We start from the raw sequence: 25,116 nt of genomic DNA, 5'->3' as shown, positions 1-25,116 counted from the left end.
GTTGTTTGAAAAACTTTTTTTTCTTAGGCACTTTTAAGTTGTAGGGTTCACACTATTGCAAACGTTCCATCTACAGAAGCATTGCGGCTTGCTGGTTTGAGTGATCCCCTCATCTCCTCCCCACATGGGTCAATAAAACATTTTCCTCTCTAATAATAAAATACGGGAGTAATTAATTTGCAAAGAAGGACTGAGAGGCTAACCTTATTGGTCAGGAGCCAAACATGTGCATGCCATGATCTTCTGAGCAGGCACGGAGGCCTTCCTCAGTTTCCTTTCAGGCATACTTCCTTATGCCACATCTATGGTTGCTCCCAAAGGTCCCTTCAGTTTTGGGAGGACTTGGCCGTCTTGCATAATCCCTGCACAGCACTTCAGATGATGACCACTGAATGTAAGCTTTTGAATTATACCTTCTTCTTTAGGCATAAATGTTCATGGCAAATGTAAAGTAAAAAAAAAAAAAGATGCTGGTACAACCCTAGGCTGCCATTTAGCTACTGGAAAAGCCTGGTGCTGCTTAGAACAAATGAAATATGAGGCCAGAACAGGCTGTTCTAATTAGGATGCAAATAGCCCTGCTGTACAGCCCTTGAGTTAACTGGCCTTTTAGAGTCAAAAGTGAATGAAAAATGTTCAGCGAAAGAATATAATATTATATATACTCTATCACTAGTTCCCTGTGGCCTTACAGAATCCTTGTAAAACAAAGAACAGTTTTACCAAAAAGAAATAGTTATTATATTAGTATGATTAATTTAGGATAGTTCGCTAAATAGAGTGTTCCTTTGATTTGGTTTGATGGTATGGCCTATTAATGGAAGGGTTTAGTCTCTTGCGTCTCTCAGAACAATGTCCCGTCTTTCAAAGTTGATGACCTGGTATCAACAAGACAAAGAAATTAATCCACCATTAAGTTTCCTTAAAGATCTGCCTAGCTTTTTTTCTGTCTCAAGACCCTAGAACAAGAGTGGAGAACCACAGGCCCACGGTCACATTATGGCCCTTGCTCTATCTGGCCCTTGAAACTTTTCTGAGGCCATATCCTCTTTCTCCAGGGTACATTTCTCAGTGGCCTTGCTTTACATCTCCCCTGAGTGTTTCTGTTAGGCAGGAATGTGTTCTTGAACTCTGATAATGACTCATGCTTGCTTCAATGGAGGATCGAGAGAGTTGTCTCTGTGTGTAGAAACTAGCCCACTGTACAAAGCTAAAATTAAATTTGTTGCTTCACCCACTTTTGCCCCTGCACCTGCTCCTGCTCACCACTGCTATGCAGCTCCCAAAAGGTTGCCCAGAAGGAGTGTGATCCTTGGGCTGAAAGCAGTTCTCTACCCCTAGCCCTAGAATGTGTAGGGTTAGCCCATGAGACTGATCAAGAGAACATTCAGAACAAATCTGGAGTTCACCTATGTTCCAAAATCTGGTTTCGAACCTATGGTACTGTACATCCGCAGCATAATTTCATAATTTCATATATAAGCATTTTTATACAGTTATATGCATTGTTGTTTGTTTGTACCGGTATCTGTTCATGTGCTGGTTAGTTTGTGCGTAGCATACAACAAGACATTTAATAATGTGTGTAGCAGTGTATATAACATGTGAGAATTGTTTATATATTCAGCAGAAAGAAAAACTCCCTTCAAGGGGCGAAATGCAAAATAGGAAAAAAATATCTTAGGTGATTTCTGGTTCCTTAACATTAATAAAAAGATTTATTGTTGGTGTAATTCAGCAAAGGATTTATTTATTTATTACATTTATCTCCCATGAGGCATAAATGGTCCTTGCCCTCCTAAAATCATCCTCACAACTACCTTGTGAGGGAGGTTAGGCTGAGAGTTGAGGATCACATAGCCCAAGATGACCCAGTGGGGACCACAATATCCAATATCTGACTTCTCTTACATTATGCTTATTCTTATGTTATGTTCTTTCTTTAAGCTTCAGCTTGGAGTGTATGTGGAGATAGCTGGAAAAGGGGCGAGTAGTTCTCATTTTTAAAGATGATTTTAAAATCCTCAGCTTCAAAGATAAAGCAATGTTCAGGAACTCTTTTGGATGTCTATTCTTGTTACAGTGTGAAATGACTGATCTTCTTTTTGACAGCCTTTAAAATTGAATATTACAGAGACAAATTTTGAGACCTAAGAGAGATACTTCATTTCTGCCTACAGCTGAGGTCTGACCTTTGCTCACTTGAACTAGAGTCCAACTGCTCTCCCCCAGGTATGTTTTGGTTGGTGTTCTCCAGTCATTTGAAATTATTGCATGGGAAGTCAGTGGTAAAGTGACAGCTTTAAGATGCCACGCTGCCAGGCAGCTTGCTTGGCTGGAAGCTAGAGCTGCATTGAGAACATTTGTAAGAGAGGCAAATCTAATAGCTTCTATTAGATCTAGCCAAGAGGAATATTTGGCAGAAAGGGGAATGTTCCAACATCCGGCTGATACCAACTCCTCCCTACACCCAAGGAAACATATGTTACTAACAAAATACCTGGTTCCTGTGGTGAAACAGGGTGCTCATAAAAGCGCCATATTTCTCCTCCCATGTAGGCATTTTTATCATTTCACTGCTGCACTACTGTAACACACTCAATATGGGGGTTCTCTTGGGACTGATCCAGAAGCTGAAGCTGGTACCAAATGCTGTGACCGGGTTGTTGAGTGGGACCAAAGCACAGCAGAATACCTTTGAAGCACAGGAGGTACAGTCCTGCTCCTTGAGCCCTGATTGTCCAGGTGGTTAAGACACAATAGGGTCAAGGCTCGAAAAGAAGAAGAAGAGTTTGGATTTGATATCCCACCTTATCACTACCCTAAGGAGTCTCAAAGCGGCTAACAATCTCCTTTCCCTTCATCCCCCACAACACACACTCTGTGAGGTGAGTGGGGCTGAGAGACTCCAAAGAAGTGTGACTAGCCCAAGGTCACCCAGCAGCTGCATGTGGAGGAGTGAGGAATCGAAGCCAGTTCACCAGAATACAAGTCCACCGCTCTTAACCACTACACCACACTGGCTCTCCAGTGTGAAAAGGCAATATAAACCTTTCTTTATCACAGCTGTGAGGTGGATGCCTCTAAGGAGTCACCTCTCGGGCTTAACCAACTAACCACCCTGGCTAGCTTGCGTCCAATTCCCAACATCCCTATCCACCCATTCAAGCAATCTCTCACCCACCTTTTGTGAGCTGCATAGCTTTGCCTTAGAGCTCGTGGCTCCTCCCTGTCATGGGCCATCATCCTCTGAATGATGTAGTTCTGACACGAACTTGGGAAGCTGGTTCTCTGAACCAGGAGGTCCTCTTGAGCCAAGGAGCCTTAGTTGCCAACTGCCTCTCTGGCTTCTCTAGCTCATGAAAAACAATACCGGTACCCTTAACCACATGCTGCAAATTAAGTGTGTGCTGTGATGCAGATAGCCCTTAAAGCCCTTGTTCTGTCTTACCACGATTAATTCCTTGCCTATCAAAGAGGTCTGGAAAGAACACCATAAGGATTATTTAGTCTCTAGTAGACTCACTGGAATGCTTCTTTCAGCTCAATGTGCATCTCTCCGCTCTATCCATCTTGCCACAAGGTTGTCGCCGTTCATTATTAGTGAATACCTTCTGAGTCATCATTAGCATTTCATTCTTCCTGTGCAGAAGGCCTTCTCATAGTTCACAAGGAGAACTTGCCTCTGCTTTTTGGGGGTCTGAAATAAAATAATGGGAACAGCATGAGCTGTGACAGTTCAATTAGGAAGTGCTTGGAATGGCAATGTTTGCTAGAAGCAAAGAGTATCTTGGCCTTGGAAAGCTTCCTGCGAATGAGAAATGTGAGGCCTTTGGCACATTTGTGTAGTACAACACAAAAATAAATTAAGGAGTGGAATATGGGTAACCAAGCTGGAAAGCTGGAAGAGCAGCAGAAAAGCTTTGTCTAAATGACTCTCTATTGGCACGTTCTCAGTAACAACAGCAAATGGTTGCTAAGAACTATGCAAACTATTTTCTCTTCTCATTGTGCTTTTCTGCAAAGAACAACTTCTTTAGTTTGGTGATTTGATGTTGTTGGACTACAGCTCCCATCATCCCTGACTACGAGTTATGTTGACTGGAGCTGAAGGAATCTGGAACCCAACAACAAATGGGAAGGGGACAGAGTCCCCAAGCCTGTCCTAAGGGTTGTTTCACACATTAATGTTCATTACTTGATCTGCAACATCACATGGGAGAATGAGTCATCATAGATATAATGCTGCAGGTAATACTTTTCTGATCACCATATGCCACCTCAAATGCAATGCTTTCCCATTGAACCAGTTCACATATTTAGCTGTCAGTCATCAAAAATAGCATTTGGAATGTGCATTATTGTATTACTGAATCTGGTTTTTAACTATCTCTGCTTTTTATACAAATTTATTGTAGTAATTTGTTACATTCTGAGGCTGTTTTAATATGTTATTGGTATATTGTGTATGGTGTTTTAAATCGTCAGTTTATTATTTTATCTTTGTCATTAGCTGCCTTGAGCTCTGCAGAGAAAGGATGAGGTATAAATGATTTAAATAAACTGCCACATTCAAAGCATGGAGTACGTACTCTGTTAGTATATATGATGTGCACTGAATGCAAGAGGCATTATTATTATTATCTATTAAATTTGTATACTGCCCTTCATCCAGAGATCCCAGGGCGGTTCACTTACAAAAATCTCATACAAGGTGGTTCCTGCTCTTAAGCTTATTTAGTTGATACCACCCAATGGCATTGTTCATTCAGTATCAACATGTTCGGTAGTAGTCTTTTTACATTTACATTTTTTACATTTACATTTTACAGTAAATGGACAGTAATCAGAAAGAGCATTCTCTTCATTTTGTGCATGTATTTGTTAGGGCTATGAAGTCTGACCAAGAAACATTATCATTTGAAAACCTGTTATTCGGAAGGGTATCACCCTTGAGGACGTAATGCTTATGATTAAAAAGTTAAAATTTGGCAGCTATTATTAAGTACAGTAGTATTCAACAGGCCACATCTTCTCCTTGTGCATTAAGCAAGTAAGTTATGATGGCATTTGGGGTGCTACCTGTAAAACACCCACTAGGAAAAGTTTGATCTTTTCAGTTCTTATTTCTGCATCTCGTGTAGGTGTAAACAAACCTAAGATAGATTTATCTGCAGGAAAAATGTGAAGTTGAAGAAACCATTTCCATCACCCAGTGGGAGTCTGTGTTCAATGCCTCTGATTATGGGGCTGTTGCACATGAGTTTTTGAGCTGATCAATACTTTGAAAATTCAGGCAGACTCTGTTTTTTATCTTCCTTGCTGAAACTCCTAAAATATTCTCTCTCTTTTGCCAACACCTGAGACAAATCAATGGTTAAGGTAATGAGATCTTATTCTTTGACATATCATGTTATTAGAAGAGTGAAATGTGGGACTTTTATGAGATCATTTCTGTTTGAACTGAGAGTTGCAAGTTATGAAATATTGGTGGTGTGTGTGTGTATGTGGATTCAGGTTATGCATGTAGTCCTTGGTGGGAGAGGAAAAAATGTTTTAATATTGGCAGGTTCCTTTGGAACCAGCCCTTTGGGGTTTGAATTGTTTGTCACTTTATAATATATTTCAGGTAGAAGTAGATTTCTTGTTGTAGTTACAGCTTAGACTTTTTACAATAACATGATTTGTCATGAAGCTGAAATGAGCAGTGAATAAACTGCATATATGTGGCTAAGGCCAGTTCTCTAGTCTTCTCATGACTCAGCAGCAGCCAGAGGATTTTTGCAACCAGAAATGCCCGTTTCCTGTAGTGTCTTGTACTCCCAAACTGTCCTTTAGCGGGACTGCTTTGGAATTTACATGGCATAATATAAACACAAACTAAATAACTCTGTATTTCTTGGAAAGTGGTATTGAGCTTTGTGGAGGATATAATATAAACACAGACTGACTAAAGTGGCACATGAGACAGATGTTTTATCCTCATCAAGAACTAAATACAAACTCTATTCCATTAAAACTACCAGGATTTGTGACACTAAGAAACTAATGTCGTTTAATGTATGAAGTACGAGCCAAAACTGATGTATTAATCTAATCACAGTATAAATATGACAGTGGTCATAATCCAATCAAGGATCTAAATTTGTTGACATTTAAAGAGATAATCCTTTAAATCACCTGGCTAATGCTCCTCTGGTTGGACATTTGAGAACAGGATACTGGACTAGATGGGACATTGTCAACAAGCTTTCCTTATGCTTTTATGATGGCTGAGAACTGCATTATCAAATGTGCTGTAACTAGCTTAGAAAATATTAACTATGTGTTAAAATGAAGCCATTACTGAAAAAAATAGTTAATAGTTATAACTTCTCAAAGTTGTAGTTTGGAAAGATTTTTGCACCTTGATAGACATGTTCTACAGTGAATAAGAGGCTAAGCATAGACAGAATAAATAGCCATACAGTGGTACCTCCATATAAGTCCGCCCTGTCAAGCATCCATTTCAGCTGACGTCCACGGCCAACCCGGAAGTACCGGAACAGGTGACTTCTGGGTTTGCCGCTCATTCATGCGCAGAAGCGCAAACTGCTCCATGTGCGTGCACAGAGCGGCGCTTTGTCGAGCATCCTTTTCGTCGAGTGTCCAGGGCTCCGGAACGGATCCCAGACTCAAAACAAGGTACCACTATACATACATGGTTTGTTATTCAACCTGTGGTAATTTGCAATCTGGATTAGCACTGCTAAATAGTTCTCAATAAGGAATTATGAGAGTATAATATTGGGTCTATGCTATGTCTATCATTGACTGTAAAATCTTATCTGGAGATAATATTTTTCATTGATGCATCATAAAAGGTAAAGGTAAAGGGAACCCTGACCGTTAAGTCCAGTCACGGACAAGTCTGGGGTTGCGGCGCTCATCTTGCTTTACTGGCTAAGAGAGCTGGTGTTTGTCTGCAGACAGCTTCTGGGTCATGTGGCCAGCATGACTAAGCCGCTTTTGGTGAACCAGAGCATCACACGGAAACGCCGTTTATATTTGTTCTCAATTCAGTGAAAATTCTTACTGAAACTTCCATTTATTAAATATATGAACATTTCAGCTTCATAATAAAATTAGTACTTGTGTTGGTGGCACATACTAGATTTTAATCATTTCTGACATTATGTTCTCTCATCCTTGTATTTCTTTCTATTTATAATAAGATTGTGAGGTTGCCTCCAACCCATTTTGATAAGAGAGATTTTCTTTAGCATCAAATAAACAAATTGAATGACACACAAGTTTCCTAAATAGCACACGATAAAGTGGAAAGGTTGAGGTCATGATTGTTACAGATTAAGCTTTCAAGTCCCATTCCTCATCAAACTCTTCAGCCTTCTAGTCATTGCAAACATAAAAGAAAATTCTGGTTCCTGTACCAAAGGATTTAGAGCAGGGATGGGAAACCTGTGTCCCTTCAGACATTGTTGGACTTCACTTCCCATCAGCTCTGTCTATTGGCCATGGTGGCTATAGCTATGGGAGTTTACGTCCAACAACATTGAGAGAGTCACAGGTTAGTCATCTGTCCAGATCCTTTACATAAAACAAGAGAACCCCTGTGGATGCTATGCACTACTGACAATAAGTATTCAAGAAGAATTTAAAGAAGCCCTGTGTACAAAAATGTATATATTAAGGAAAGGGATGTATAAAAATGATTATATAAGTGAAAATAACCTTAGTATGTATTATATATATTCAAAGCCGTATACCCAAAAATGGGTATATTAGTCAAAACATCATACAAATATGTTATAGTAGGAGAAATTCACTCTAACATGCTGATTAATTTTCATGAGGATTTGCAAATTGCTGTGGAAATGCAGAGAACTGAATTTAAGACTGGGTGCATGGACAGACTGAAATGGACAGCGTTGTCCATTCATGCTTGTAACTATGGCCTGGTTGAGTCTGCTTCTCTCTGGCTACAGTGCCAAAGCAGCAGCCAGAAGAATTGCTGGCAAAAACGGGGGGGGGGCATACAAAGTGTATGCTGAAACATATTAGTATGTTTGCAGTAGCACGCTCAAGGTTCAATGTTTCTTAACTTCCACTTGACTAGGCAGAAGACAGATTTTAATAGTAGAGTTTCCAGCATGCAGGAAGCAACGAAAATGAGTTGGAAACTGCATCATTTTCTGCTCAGTCAGCACCAGCTCAGGCATCGCTTGCCACATCCTTTCTCCACCCATCATTTCTCAGCTATGACTGTATCAGCACTCAATTTGCAATTCATGATTCCGTGGGCATCATTTCTTTAAAAAATGGGGGTGCTTCTTATTTCTCAATGTTTGTGAGGCTGAGTGAACTCAGTATTAAGGTATAAAAAGTCACCGACTCCTGGCCAGTAGCTTTCTCCTATATTATTCCACACAACAAACCACCACAAAAATAAGATAAAAGATTTAAGGCAAATAATTTAAAAAACAAGTAAGCGTGATTCAGATAGAGCCTTATCCTTCACCAATTTATCTAATCTCCTTTTAATTCCATTTAAGTTGGTGGCCATCTTCACATCTTGTGGAAACAAACCCCACAATTGCTACTGAAGTATGACATGGATTGAGTGGGTGTTATGTCTAATCAAGTGCAAGGGATTAAATGAGTTTGGTGATAAAATTGGGATTCTTTGAAGAAAAATGTTAACCCCCCCCAAAAAAAAGGTGGGGACAGGGCAGAAGGGAAGCTGCATTGTTTCATAAATTATGCACACTAGTTTTTATATGAATAAAAGATACCAGTCTTCTGAGACAAATAGATATTAGGCTATAATCAATCATTCATGTCATTTAATCCAACCGTAGCTCCCAATACGAAATTAGACCCTAAAGCTTTACATTTTGTTTGAGTTATTTTGGGCTTTACACCCCTTTTTTTGTCACTTAGGTGGCTGGATATTTAAGGCAAACAAACGCGAACTATTAAAAGTGATTAATTAATGAACAGTTAACATACACCCAGGACAGCAAAAAGCTGTGCTTATTTGGGGGATACAGACTATTCTGTGTGGGCCTCTACTGCCCTATAGAAGTGATCATAAAGCTATATGATCCTTGTGCATCTAGGGCAGGGCAATGAATACATTTTTAAAATAGCTTTGTGGGCTTTGCTACAAAGGAGAACAAAGTGAAGTCGGCACTTTTGGAGAATGTAGAACCAAATGATACCTACAGCTGTGGGGGGAAAATGGTCTGAACAATAATCAGAATGCATCTCCACAGAGGACTATACTTGAAAGTGCCCTTCCCTAAAGTATTACATGCATTTCAGCATTGAAAACAGAACACAAGATTGCATCTGAAGGGTTGCAATGAGCATAGGTTAAACTCATGCCATTTCCTATTCATGTTACAATCTTGGTCATGAGAAGAGATTGAGGAAAGAGCAGAGTGAGGGTTTTCTTTCTTAGCTCCCACTGTGTCCCAATAATTGATTGCTGTCTGCTGTGAATCTCAGTGTTTTTGTTTCTTCCTGAATGGGGAACAGGAGGCTATTTTCCTGCTATCTACTGTTTTTATTCCAAAGTATCTACATTCTCTGTTCTATATTTATATTCAATATTGCTCAGAAAGAGGGGCTTGAGTATCACTAAGTGCCTTAGTAGGCCATGATGTGAGACCCATACATAACACAGAATGCCCTAGAGAAGTACAATGTGTTCAGCCTGAAATTATCCTCTAAATCAAAGCGTTGGCACCAAAGGTATAATAAAAAGATACAGACTCAATTCCCCCCCCTCTTCTTGGTGTCTAAACTTGCCTACTATTATTTACAAAGGAGATACAAGCAATCAACATCCATGCCAACGCAACTGGCTCTGGAGTGGCTCATGGTGACCGTGGGGCTGTTCCAACATGTCACCGATCCAATGCTTATGGCAGGCCACACTCTGGACCTTGTTTTCTCAGCTGGGCAGGAAGAAGGTGATCTAGAAGTGAGTGGGGTATTGATGCCAGTCCCTTGTCAGGGTCAGATCACTTCCTGTTGAGATTTAGGCTTTCAGCACCTTTTATTCTCTGCACAAGCAGGGGACCTATTAAGATGCTCAGCCGTCAAACGCTTATGGATCCAGTGGGTTTCCAGATGGCTCTGTGGGATTTTCCAGCTGCTATGACAGGCACTCTTGTCGAAGCCCTGGTCAACCTATGGAACATCCAAATGGCTCAGGTCATTAACACAATCGCCCCAAGCATCCTTTCTCACTTTGTGGACCCCTTTTGGCTCCCTGGTATACTCCAGAGCTCAGGGCGAGTAAACAAGCTGTGTACATGTTTGTGCATGATCATGTATACTTTAGGATGTTGAAGCTGCAACCCATCTCCTTGTCATTTTGCTGAATTGATAGTGTGTATAGCCTGCATTTTAGAATGATCTGTGGTGGAACACTAAAAGCCCATTTGGGGTAATAAATGTAGAAGGGCATGCATGCTTTTCAGTGCATGCATGCACTGGAGTAGTTTGGAATCAACATGGCTCTTATTCTTGTGACCACCATAGTAAAACACACACACAAGAAAATATATATATTTCTCTGCATTGCTTTAAATGTTTTTATTTTCTGATATATCATTTATTGTATCACTTTAATGTGTAATTTCTTCGTCTTTTTTGGGGGGTCAATAATAATTTGGTTTATACAGCAAATTTTAGTATTGCACGTCTGTGATCCCAAGCACACTTTCAGGAAAATAAATTACTTTGAAATCAATGAAACTAACTTCCCAATAAAGGTTCTGAGACCAAAAAATCTGGTCGTAAGATTTTACAATGCATTGAGAAAAGGGCTTTCAATCTATAAAAAGGAGGGTTTTTGTGCTCCTTGATCTTTCACAACCATTTCCAAATCTGGAAGAGACAGGATTCTCACCAAAGTAAGTGTGACTGAGTAGTCTGTCTCTTTAAATTTAGTGCAATCTTGCATTCTGCTTATATAGCATCACTGTTGGCGGTTGCAGTAGCTGACAAAGTGTGAATCACAAGAAGGTAACCAGAACGAGAAGAAAACAGAAAACTATAAATGGAGCAAGTCATAAGAAGGCAGAATCCATTGTAGCAGTTTATTGAAGACTGCTTCTTTCTTTACAGTATGAGTTCAGCTGCATGGGGCTGAGTCAAAATGGCCCCTCTTTGGAGAAAGTTGGGGGGACCTGTCAATAGGCACAAAATAAAGAGACAACCTACTGCCAAAAGGGATTGCCTTCCTTCTACTGCCGGGCACACTATTATTTACCCACCAGATTGTGGGAATAGTTCATTGTCTCTTTAAGAACTGGAGAGGAAATGTTGTTAGTCAGAAGTGGCAGACACCAGTCAGCAGGACTTTGTAACAAAGCACAAGGAAGCAAGGCCTACATTTGTAGTCTTATGTCTAGAAATGTTTTACCTTTATAAAAAAAAAAAATATTTTGCTTGTAATAAAAACTTGCAATCTAGACCAAAACAATACACAGATGTGGAGGACAGGAAACAGCTTCCTGCACTTCATGTACTACAGTAAGCCCAAAACTTACATGGAGGTTACAGCCCAGGGATCGTCTTTCCCCCCTGGATTCCCACCTCATTTTCTCCTGTTTTAAAATTTATTTAATTTTTATTGCCCAGTGTGTAAAACTGCATGCACACAGGTTAAATGCACATAAATTGTGTGCTTACTACACTTTTGTTTGCATATACTCTCATAATGATCCTTTGAGATGGAGAAAAGGGGATCTATGCAACAGTGCCCAGTAAATCCATGGAAATCTTCATCATCTCCTGACCATACAAATTCAAGTCCAACCCAGATTTCCCTCCACAGATTAAACCACACATGTATAATTTACAGGTGGAGTAACAGCAGGGTCATACCTGTTTGCCCAGCTACCAGCATTGGTGGTCCCACTGCTTGCATCCCCCTATGTGTTGAGCAAGGCATAGAAGCAAGAGTCAGCTACACATACTGTTGTAGACATATAAAGGTAAAGGTAAAGGGACCCCTGACCATTAGGTCCAGTCGTGACCAACTCTGGGGTTGCGCACTCATCTCGCTCTATAGGCTGAGGTAGCCGGCATTTGTCTGCAGACAGCTTCCGGGTCATGTGGTCAGCATGACTAATCTGCTTCTGGTGAACCAGAGCAGATGCTCCATAACTGCCTAGAGGGGAGGAGCTGGATTTTCCTTAATGAGAGCTTCGGAGCCAGCCTAGAATGTCACCCCTCCACCCAATGCTCTCCTAGTTCTGCCTCTTGGAATGTGTAAACCTTACCTAGTCCATCCCAGTTCCATTCTTATTAAAACATAAACAAAATTGTTGTCTGTGTCTCTTCCCCCAAATTTGGGCTCAAGTTTTTTACAGCTGTGTTCAGTTTTCTGTTTCTTGTCTTTATTGGTACTTGTATGTGTGTGCTGCAAGTACATTGTACACAGTCCAGGGTCGAACAGGTCTGGACTGGTCCAGACTGGATCAGGCCCATTCTGGATGTACAAATTGAAGCCCCAATCTGTGCACAGCCCTAATAAATAACCTACATTTTGGGGCTATCATGTAAAGCGGTGTACTGTACTCTGTCAGATAAATCTTACTGGCTCTCTACTACATCAGTGATTCAAAAATGATGAGTTGGTCACTGAATGCTTGTGAGTGAAGCCCCAGGAGACCATATGCTGCAAGTGGAGAAAAAAGAAGGGATCATGTCATAACTCCCAGCTATCAGACAAAGCTTCAAATTCTGTTGGTGGCATTCCTTACTTCAATATTATATAAAACAAGTCAAGGCTTCAAGAACAAACCAGGGCTGTTTTACACAATACAACAAATCCCACTTCACGAGGCAGATACAGTTTCTGTAGCAATTCTTTTGATTTCTTTTATAACATTACCTCCAGTGGTGCTGCCTGAGGTGCTTCTTTAAGTGCTGTGATGCTCTGCAGTTTGCTATTAGAGAGAGAGAGTTCAGTCAGTGTTTCTGTGTAACATGTCCCTCCATCCTGCATTAATGCTACAGCAGTGACAACCAACTAGCAGAGCGGTACTCAGCACCTGTCTGCTATCTAGCTCACGTCTTGCCATCAAACTTGTCTGCAGGAGAGAAATTAGCTAATCATTGATAGGGCATGTCGTTGAATAAATTCCAAATCGCTGCTAGTGCTTTTTATAAATAATTCAAAATAAAATGAACGCTAAAGCAAACACAGCTGTAGCTCACGCTCCATCGCCCACCTGCTGATGGTACATCTTAGCTGGCATCTGCTCATGCAAAACTTGTACGCCTTCCACGTCCTCCTCCCCTTCCATATCCGTACAATGCCAGCAACCATGAATACTCTCTAGCCTTCTCAAGCAGTGCAATTTGGGTTTCGATTGGTGGCATCAGCTGACACATGAAGGCTTCATTCCTTTCCATCGACCATCATATTCTATTACTCTCAATTCAAATGTCTCTATTGATACACATCTTTTGGAAAGAGCCTGAGGCTAGTTTGCGACATGCTCATACAGTTGCTTTTACAGAAAAGATGTAGAAGGAAGAACCATTTGTGTTCGCTATAAATAGAAAGAGATATCCTGTCATGAAGAAGATTGTTGGTCCATATGGGAACACTGAAAGTTGCCTTGTACCAGATCTTCACTTGAGATCCCTGAGATTGAAACAATGACCTTTTATACACATTGTATGTGCTCTCCTACTAAGTTATGTCTTTAGCATTTCTCCTTTTATTAAGTGGACATTTGTGTGTCTCCCATGATTCTGTTTCAGAGTTAGAGTACATAACTAGAAGCAGGAAATGTTTCCTCACCTGAAATTGTGATAAAAAGGGAGATCCTGAACATATAGTGTCATGACTATTTGAGATGAAATAGGTTTGTATTGTGATCCCAGAAGTCTCTGTTCTTAATAACTTGTCATTAATCCTTTCTTCATGACTGGATTGCTGTCTATGAACTCATTGAAATATTGAAAAACAACAAAAAAGAATTCATTTTTATATTAAACTTGATCTGTATAGCTAATATCTCATTGTACCAAGGTTTCCATCTCAACTCTTGTGTTTTCTAATTAGTGTCCCCCAATAGGGTTAGATACTTACCTGGTTTAAGAAGAAGGGCCTTTGCTTGCTAACATAATATGAACACATATTTGGAGCTTCAAATCGGTCATATTGGGGATCACAGGTAAGAAGACTGTATCTTGGTTTCAGAAATTCATTGTTTAGTTGTAACCTGGATTTCATTGTTTAAGCAAAGAAAGCAATATTTCTGAAGTTTAAACAGGTTAATAATGAAAAAGAAAAATTAAGGTTTAGGAACTTTTTTTATATACAAAAAAAAGGTCCTGTCAAGTAAAGGCATATAATCTTTGCTCAGTCAAGTAGCAGGTTGCTTGTGAAGGTTCAGAACTGCTCAGAACAGCATGTGTGTTTGGGGTGGGGAATTTGACAGCTGCTTTTCAGTCAAGTACAATTCAACTAGGATAATAGACCAAAATGAGGGAAATTTGTAGGAGGAAAAGTATATCTTTAGTAGAAGCTATCTTTAGCAGATGCTTGAAAGCTTGGAAATATCATTGGAACGTCTGTTAAAACACAAGCATTTCAATTACTTATACTAGCAAATCCTGCCAGTGTTGTGAAATCAAAGATGACTTTGAAAGGTAAAAATATAGATTACAAAATACACAGCAGGACTTGTGTTTAGATCCGTAGCTTCCAAATAGTGAGCTCAATTTGTAATCATTTGATAGAGCTCTAGGAAATACATCCTCTTTTCCCTCTTATCAGAAGCAAAACAAGAACTCATTTCATATCTCGAGGTCCTGACTGCAACAGCATTATTTCTTTCCACTCCAGGAATAATTATCATGTCTTAGATCCTTCACATTTTTGGCACTAATAGTCTTTTGTGCTCTAAACACACACAAAAAAATCTCCTGGAATTGTACAAAGACAAGGGAAAGGCGACAGACTTTAGAAGAAGATATGGTAAAGTAGCCTATGGAATAGGGTGTATTAGGACTGCTTCAAAAACAACTTTAAAAATAGAGTCTCATTTTCTGAACTTCAAAAGGTCTCATTACTTTAAAAAGAGACCTGTGGGTTGATGAAAGAGTGGTATGTGTCAGAGAAGATAAGTTTCTGCAATTATATTATTCAATATTTTATTGGGTAGAATAGTTCCTATTTTAGTAACAAGTACTGTAGGGTAATAATAAAAAGGCCCAAAAGGTTATCTCGGTGAGCAGTCACAACATCTGAAGTTGAGCAGTTGCTTTGTGATGAACAGAAATGGTCCAGCCAGTCAGAAAGAAAACTGGTGGTGAAGAAAGGCCCAGTATGTAATAGTAGGTGGCTTGCTGGTAAATGATGTTTTTATAGAACTAATTGGCTGAAGAATGGAACAGGAAGGAGCATGCAAGGATTCTAACAGGGTTGAATAAAACATTGGATGGCCATAACCCCTGTGATTCAGTTGCATAAAATAGAAACTCCATGTTACAAATGACCCTGGCTGTTGGTCACATCACAATATGAGAGGAAAGGGTTGGGTAAGAGCACCTCTCTCTATGCTGACCTTAGACCAGAGCTAGCTAACCTTTTTTATGCCTTGGGGCACACTTAGGAATGATTAGCCTCTGAGGGCCACATGCCACTGCAAGCCACACATGTGGACAGTTAGACACACAGAGCAGAGGTCCACCCAGTTTTCTAACTCCCACTTGCTAGAATTCCTCTTGTCTCTCCATCCTCCCCCCTCTCTCATCCTCACTGTGAACATACAGCACATTCAAGCACACAGCTCTTGCACTCACTCATTCACACTCAAACCGTTTAGATAATGGCCAGACGTAAGGTGGATCTGGTTCATGTCAACTCATCCCTAAGAGACAACGGTATAAGTATTGTCATTTAAATGGTAATTGGATTAAGCTTGGCAATGAACATTCAGAAATCAATGGCATATATGTAATAGAGACTAAAGGGCAATTGCATACAAAACAACAACATTTAGAGAGGGGTGTGATGTACAGGTGTTTATATAATAATGTCTGTAAGCCAGGTCTGGATAAATGAAGTTCCTGTTTTTAAAAGCAGGACCAAGCTTAAGTTCATGGTTAAAAAAATATATATATTGATGACAATCAGTTTTGTTTGTTACATCTGAATCAGGCGGGCCATACAGGTTCTGGATCAGTGCCTGAGCAGAGTAGTGGTTTGGATAAGGGCGAATATGAAGTCAAATTCTGACCTTTCTGGGACACTGCAGATTAGTGCTCCTGCAAAGGTTGACACAAATAGGAGGGGACGGGAAATAGTAACAAAAATACCAGGAGTAGTTCTGTCACTGCACTCCAGGGGGGAAAACCACAGCTCAGTGGTAGCGTGCATGCTTTGCATGCAAAAGGTGACAGCTTCAATCCCTGGTGTCCCCAGTTAGGGCTGGGAGAAACACCAGCCTAAAACCACTGACAGTCATTGCTGACAATACTGAACTCGAAGCAGCTTCCTATGTTCTTGGGAAAATCTTATGCTACTGAGACTCAGGGCTGTCTTGATTTTTTTATTCTTAAAGGTAAAGGCCACAGCCTCCTCCCCCAACCTGTTGGATGAGTCCTCCTTCCAGTCATTGTGAAACTTGCTTTAGTAGGCAATGTAGGTGGTGGCTTAAAGGCAATGTTTACCTTGCATTCCTTCTACAGGGATGGGGGCGAATGGTGTCCCATGCGCTAAGCTGACTGCTAGACAGCTACAGCCTCTGAATGAATGGTGATGATGATGTGGGGGGGACCTATTTTCACCCAAACTCATCTTGAGATTTTGCCATTCTGAATTGCTGAGCAATCATACGCAACTGCCTAGGCACGTTATCGGGAGCACAAGTTAGTGTAATTGAAAAATAACTACTTTGTCATCTGTAGTAAGTGCCTATATTTGGCCATAAAAATGGCATCCCCAGTGCGTGATTTCTTGGGTTCTTCTAATTATATTTTATAGCTATTCTGGTTTCCGTCCAGTTGTGCTTTTCTTTTAATAGCTCCAGGAACATCCAGTAATAAACATTAAAAGAAATTGCAGAATGATCAGCCACTACTTTCTGCAAGCTGTACTGATTAAATTCCTGTAGTCTCATTTTCATAACAAAGCCCGAGACAGAAAATAGTACACTCTGAATCTTCCCTTGACAATGATTAAGATAAGAACTGAAAATAGCATGAATGAAACCAATTTCTCCATTTCATCTTTGTTAGTGTATGGCTGACTTAGTCCTTTGATCTTTGTTCACTCTGCAGGAGTCAAGACATACAACTTACAGAGATGATATTGACATGCTTTATCTTTGGTAAAGTAGGGGGTTCAGTCTCTAGCAATTGCCTTTCTAAATGTCCTTGGGAAAAAATGCAAGATCCTGATCCTGCCAGTGCTTTCTGCTTCTCCACCTCACTCAGCAATGACTTACACCCATGCCTTTGGTGGACGTAAGATAGAGGGCAGAGGATATTTCAGCAGTACTATTAAAGAAGCAGAAGCCCTCTCCCTCTTTCGCATCTTGCCATGCTAGAATCAACAGAGTTCCCGGGAGCAACATTTTACTTTGTAAGTAATATTACATTTAAGTGAATAATATCAAATTCCTTAGGACTACAAATAATACACGAGTAGGCAATCTTGATCAATTTGTGTAGATTTGAATGGTTCCCCCCCCTCACACACACTCAGAGATTTTTTTATTTTCTGACATTCCAAGAGCAGATTTTTTCCCCTCAAATGGAGGTAACCTGTTGCTCTCCGTTTCCACAGAGTTAATTTAAGCAGAGAGAATGTGTAGGCGAACATACTCAGTTCATTGTGATGTGCATAGCAGAACATAAATATATCCAGCTAAATGTTAAAGCTAGGTTGAAGTGCTGGAACATAAAATTATTTTCACAGTTTGACCAAAGATCAACTCAGGGGATTATATTAGGAAAGAGAGGAGTTTTGTCTTTAACTAGTGGTGTGTGACCTGCAATTGATTTTGAGTTCTCAAAAGTAAGGAGGAATACAAATGCTTGCCACTTTCTCATGCATTAAAAGGTTTTCCCTTGGAAACCACAATCTATTCTAGGTGCCTGTATTCAGATTCCATTGCAGTATTTGATTTTGAAATATGGTTAATCTAAAATCTCCCAGTGCCATATCACTGTGCAACAATGTAGGACTAGCGATGATGTGATAAGCAATTGGTTTTTAATGTTGAAAATGAAGAGAGTTCAATGAGTATTGGTGGTTCAATGAGTATTGGTTCAATGAGTGTTGGTGGGAAAACTTCCTCTGCCCCACATTTCAGTTGCAATTGGTTTCTTCTTTCAAAGCATTTACAGTGACTCCACAGAAATGGGTTGGATTTTTTCTCAAGTATTCCCCGAAATATTTCAAGGACTTGGCCTATTCCGAATTATTCTCCATCAGTCTTTTTAATATGCCCTCCATTTGTCTTCTCCCTGCTTGTGAGCATTCCTGGACCATCCTGGACCTTTTACTTTCCGGCAGCAATGAGGGTCCTTCCAGCATCAGTGACTGGGGAATGAAGGGATTAATTAGGTCACAATGCTTTACCAGTAATACCCAACAGAAATATATTTGGGAATTACAATTTGCCATGGTTGTTGGGACTTTACTATAAAAAAAGGCCCAGAAGCCCTTTCGCTTATATGCCAGCGATCATTCCAGCTCTACAATTCTATTATTTGTTCTGGGAAATTCCTGTAGGAAAGCTACAGGGGCAAAATTGGTGCATTGGTAACTACTATGGGGCTCTCCTTGCCCACCTCTTGCCTTCCTCCAACTCCTCTGCAGAAGCTTTTCTCTCTCTCAATGCAAATCACTTTCAATACTGAAGCACAAACCATCCTTACAAATTTGCATTTTTCTGAATTTTGCAAACCTGTTCTCCAGGCAAGCAGATTGTACAAAAATTCACATATTGGAATAAAGTGCTCATAAAAATGCATATATGAAAGGAAAATACAAGAATGCATTATTTCAAGGAAAACTGAATTGGAAAAAAATGTGTACATTAGGCAAAATTGCAAGCGAACATGACTATTGGAAGAAATTCATACTAAAATACTGGTGGATTTTCATGAAAACTTTTTTTAAAACTGCAAACTGTTGTGGAAATGTGGAGAAGTGCAGTCTGGAAAAATGAGGAATTGAAACTGACAGACCCACCCATCACTACCCCTCATCCACATACTTCATTTCCTAATCAACAGTTCACAGGCAGGATGGAAACTGGTGCAATTCTGCTGTTATGGGAAGGAAAAATCCAAATTACAGAAAATGTTGAACCAAATGGGGGGATCTGTGGGTATCTGTCTGTGGGAAGGAAACTGATACAAGTTCTTTTAAAAAAAAGCTTTCTGAGAACGATAAATAAGAATGTGTGATGTTTCTCCTTTATTTTGTTATTGGGGAAATGAATCCTAATCTTAGACAGACTTTTAAAAAAAGTTAGAAATATACCCGAAAGCAGATTTTACAGATTAAGGGTCCAGGTTGTTCAAATTAAAAGGTATTTGATCTGTGAGTTCCAGCATGAACTCTCACTTCTGTTCAAAGCAGAGAAAAAGAGTTATAGGAGTGTTTCCATGTTTCGCTGTTTCTTACTGCACTTCAAGGAGTGAACTCCATTGATACTAGTTAGAATTTATGGATGACTTGCCTGGGCGAATGTATTTTTGATAGCTCCCTTCCAATTTCATCTTCTGAGGTACAAGGTTCCTATTCCCATAAAGAATAAAAATGTAGGTTCTTTTTTGTCTACTTTTATCCTCATGGGAGAGCCTTTAATGGCCTGTCTTTCATTCCTTGCAGCTCCTGCATAACTTTCTCCTGTGCAGTTAGAAGTATCATCACATCATCACACAAATGGGAAGCTGGGGGGGGGAAGGGGAATTCAGAGATTTGTAGCTTTGGGAAGTCTCTTGGCAACCGATCATGACAGTATCGGTTGGGTTTATCTAAATTAAAATTAATGAAAAGCAGATCTCTGAAGTATCCTTGAATAAAGGATAAATACCCTGTCCATACTAAAACGTTCCCTTTTCTGAACCAAAGAAATATTTTATTGGGCTGTATACATCAGATTCAGATTAATTTCTAGCCACTACTGGTTTCCTTGGAAGGAAATGGAGTCTGAGTCAAAGCAGGATCCTTACAAGGCTGCATGAATTGACAATCCAGACATCAAGAAAAGTAGTATGGCATTGGGTCCCAGGATCAGTTCATCATTCCACAAGCCCCATGTTGATGGAATGGACAGCTCCAAACCTGTACCCCAAGAGTCAGCCATTGCTGTGGTACAAGCCAAGCAAGCAAGGTCTTACTGGGGGGATTAGGGTGTAGATTCCAAACAGGCAGATACCAAACCCAAACTTAGGTTCACTATGGTCAATCCTCCCCTGAGGCCCCTTATGTGTGATGAATGAGCCAGCCACCAGGGAAGGTTTGCAGCGAGCCCTCAGTGAAGGTTTACAACCAGATCCCAGTGAAGGGTTGCAACAAGCTGAAGAAAGCTGCCTGGAACAGAGAGGGTTAACTGCCAGGCAGGATGAACATCAGTGAGTGCCAGCTCCCCTGCCCCTTGGAATGCCAGTTGATAAGAGAATGGCTGAGGGTGAGTCAGAACCCAGCCAATGCTCTACTGGTGCAAACAGAGAAGGAAGCAGTTTGTCAGAACAGGAAGGGATTGGAGCTGAGCCAGTCCCTCCTAAGGATAGGGTAAGGGGAGGGCTGTTAGACCGGAAACAAGGCAAAAGGTGCAAAGTGGGAAAGTTCAATCTCTTCTGTAACTGGACGAGAAGCTCAGAAGGGTCATCATGATTGATGAGGCTGGCGGCATGTTAGAGAACTCTAAATCTTCCTCTTTAATTAACCATGCTTGCTGTGTTGTCAAGTCAGAAACCGGGACTCCTGACATTATGGGGCCCCCTTATACTATGCTGATCCTTCCCAATGCCATTTCCGCCCTCATACAAACAATGTCCTTCTGCCTAACAAAGGAAAGCCATAATTTCACTGAGGAAAAGGCGAGAAAATACCCAACCAAGCGTCAATCAGGTTGAGTGGGGGAAAAATTCATTTCTGGCCCTGTCAACCAGCAACCCAAAATTGCTCAGTGAAGGCTCTAACCCAAGGGTGGGCGGGAAGCTCTCAAAGCAAAATGGCTGTGAGCTCCAGGGGAAGTAGCTTTATATAGGATCCCCCTCCCCCACAACAAGGGCTCATGGGACAACTTTTTCCCCATGAGCCCATCACACAGAGATTATACTGAGCAAAAACCTTGCGTAGTACTTTGCTGGAATATGTGGGCCACAGTGCCATTGGGCAAAGGTGTCCAATACTTATTAGGCATGGAACAGGGCTTTACAAAAGGTAAATGTGTGGTTGCACTTGCGCACCTTTAATGTATCATCTAGTTTTGCCCCTATTTGATACAATATCTTTTGTTCATATTATGCTTTTCATTTAATTCTCATATTGAGTTCTGAAACTATAATAAAGTACCTGTGAAATTTCCACATGTAGGTTAATCTCCATATTCACATCATTTTCTCTTAATATTGGCTTCATTATTGATAGCAACATTGTAGAGTATCACCACAGAAGTCATCATCATATGCCTTATGCAGCTTTGAAACAATACTAATCAAAATTATAAAGAAAAATGACCCAAGTAGATATTCTGCGTGTGATAGTGTTGGCATCAATATTGATCCTGACAAATAGTAAAATGTCCTTCTAATAAATCAAATGTGCAGATTTCAGCAAGAAAGTTTTCTATGTAATACAACTTGGTAATATTTTCCTATGTAGTAAGTATTAGATATAGTTTCCTTTGTGTTGACTTGCACACAGCAGTGATCTGTTAAAGTGAGGTACATGAAGCTTAAGTTCTTATAGGGCATTTGTTGCTGCAGAGGCAGTCTTAGGGTAGCATGATCAGTGCGGCTATGGGTGCCACGCTGCAGGGGGTGCCACAACAATGCTGTAGAACAGAGCATGAGAGTCAGGGGTGCCAAATTTTAGCATCAGCCAAATTTGAGAGCCCCAAATCCACCAATGGTTGTTGTTTATGCTGGCAAAGTCGGGGATAAAGGTCCTTTGCCTGTGTCTCCGCATGGTTGAAAGTGGATGTGCATATTAGTGTTTATAAGTGGAGCAGGAGATAAGGAAGTATGTTGTGGTGGAATTAGGAAATGTGGGGAAATAATTTTACACCCAAGCCTCTAGTGCTTAGTCTTCAGGAACCACATAAAATAGGAAGAAGTAATTAAGCAAATAGCTCCTTACCATATCCAATTTGTGTACAGAGAGTGCTAGAGCCATAAATAACAGTAAAAAGCATGTGTTCTAAGCATGCCAATGGAAATTTGTTCCATTTTCCTATTCAAGGTGAATCTAATTACCTAATTTGCACATTCTGAAATAATATGTAAACTGAAACACAGCCATCCTTCAAAAGCCACATTTCTCTAACTTTTGCAGTGAAGTTTTCCAGCTTGTACTAGGGTATAATGTGCATACAAATGCATATATTAGTGAAATTATATTATATTGAGAAAAATTCATTTTCAAAAATGCAAGATTGCATATAAAAAGCGTAGATTAGAAGAAATGGGAACCTAATTTCTCAGGAATGTTCATGGGGGGGGGGGATCCGAACTGATGTGAAAATGTGAGAACCAAGCTTATGAGAAACTGAGAGGAAACCATCCCTACAATAAAATAGTGAGTAAATTGAGTGGGAGTTTGACGTATGTCTCTGCTACAGTTTTAAACTTTTTACAATGTCCAGGTTTTTTGGGTGCTTCCGTTTTCCATGGGAGCATGATTGTAATACGAGAGCAGGGACTTCCTACACTGATGCGGAGCAGATTTTGACCCTCATTCCAGTGTGGACAGCTTGACTGTCCATATCTAGGACATGTAAGCCAGTATTGCCAATGTTCCCATCAACACATCCTATTGTGTCCATGAAAGGTCACAGTAGATATCATTTCAAGAATCCACAATGCATGAGAGGCCGTTTGGTGTTCCTGCTTAGTTCCTGTTTATATTGGCTCAGCCTTACCCACATTTCATTGGATGTCATCTTTTGATACCTGTTGTGTCATCCATTATAAGCAGAAAGAGCAACATTGGCAGTGGCTTCTGTAGGTGGCTTTTTATGAAGGTGGCCGATGGGGCCATTCCTGGACCATTTTGCCATGTGCCACACCTCCACGGCCTCCGTTTTGTGAGTGACATCATAATTCCTCAAAATTTTAAATGTAAGCTATTGCTAGACATGTCCTCTGTATCTTCCAAAAGGGTAGAAGGCATGGGCTTGGTCAAGGGGGAGGCAGCTGCCCCCCTTAGATCAATTAAAACAATAGAAATACTTAACTAACAGACCAATCGTGTGGGTTTTGCTCCCCCCCAAAAAAAAAACCAACCCTGGCAAAGCCCACGCAGTGGTGGACAAAGTCCTCCAGATTCAATTCTGATTCGGGATATCAGTTAGAGAAAGTGGAGAATGTTCAAGAAAAAGTTTTCATTTTCTGTGTTCTTTTTTTATTTTATTTTTAAGAATGGTTCCCTTCATTATACATTTACTCTCCATCAGTCCCAAGCATCCTTACCCAATTGCATCTGCTATTATGGCTGTTGGTTGGTCTCCCAAACCCTAGTTTATAGTAGGTGAAATAGCTTGGAAATAGATTTACTACTGTTGTGTGTAGCTCAGTTTATTTTTAATGTAGATTTTAAAAAATGAACGTATCTAGCAAAGCATACTTTGGGAGCATACTTTATAGAAAAAATAACAAGACAAACTCATTACTAGATGTTGTGGCAACTTGACATGTAGGCTTGGGTACTTATAATGTGTAATAATGCTGAATATTGGAATTGGTAATAGAAATCTTGGCACATATTGCTAGAGCCTTAATAGTTATTTCTCATTTCCAATACTGAAAATAGATGAGTGAGTGGTGGAATAAAGGAATGCAGTAATTTACAAAGCAAGTTTGCTTATGGCTAGGCATGGTATAATGTAGAATTCTCACAGTCAATGTCCTGCGGCAGCAATACAGAATATTCTGTTTATGGCATAGATCTTGTTGCCCATCTTTCTGTGTCAACATATATTTTGCAACGAAGCCCAAAACCATGCTCCAGGTAATGTATATTTGGTTAGCTACCTACTATGGGATATGTTTCTCTGTCTTTAAAAAATGAATGTGCAGTGCACATTCCTGAATTAATTTTCTTAAATGAAGAGCTTTCATTCAATCCCATCCTTCAAAAGATCACAACAGATGATGATGATGATAGATAGATGATAGATAGATATTCCTTGTGAGTTACCCTGTGTGCATTTAACAGCTGTACAGCAGGTAAATAGCCAACAGCTACAGCTTTTACTAGCATGAAGACTGGAGGGTGTGAGATTCATTTATTCTTATTGTGCAGCTGTTAAAGACACGGGAACTCCTCTATGGAAAAACAAGCATTCATAGAATCATCTCCAGGAGTAGAATAATAGAAACCTGCTTTTGTGGCATAACAGCCACACACTACTGCTGGGACAATACCATGTAAGTCTATACTGTTTCCCATTTGGTAGAACAGAAATAGGCAGATGAGTACTTGGAGTGAGTTGCAGGTTGAACTTTATTATATTCATCTCGATTATTCCCATTCTATTTATTCCTGATGTCTAATTATACAGATTTCTGTTTTATGAGGAATAAGAAGCATTCCTGGCATGGAAATCCTGACCAGTACAAGAAAATGGATTAAATTACTCCCACAATCCCTTACAAACTAACTGTTCTGTGCCATAAATAGAAAAGCAGTAACTCTCAGAAACACTCATTGGATTAAGTCTGAAATTTCCTGATTTTTTCCTGGGGGGGGGGACTTAGGGGAAAAAGAACATGGAGGACCCAAGTTGTTCAGAGTTTTGTAAATCAATACAAGAGCCTTGAACCTATGCTTGGTAGCAGATTAGCAGCCAGTGCAGCTGTTTTAACAATGGTGTCACATGTTCTTGACCAGAA

This window comes from Podarcis raffonei, chromosome 4 (genome assembly GCF_027172205.1).
Source record: "Podarcis raffonei isolate rPodRaf1 chromosome 4, rPodRaf1.pri, whole genome shotgun sequence".
NCBI lineage: Eukaryota > Metazoa > Chordata > Lepidosauria > Squamata > Lacertidae > Podarcis > Podarcis raffonei.
Note: the sequence above shows the minus strand (reverse complement) of the source record.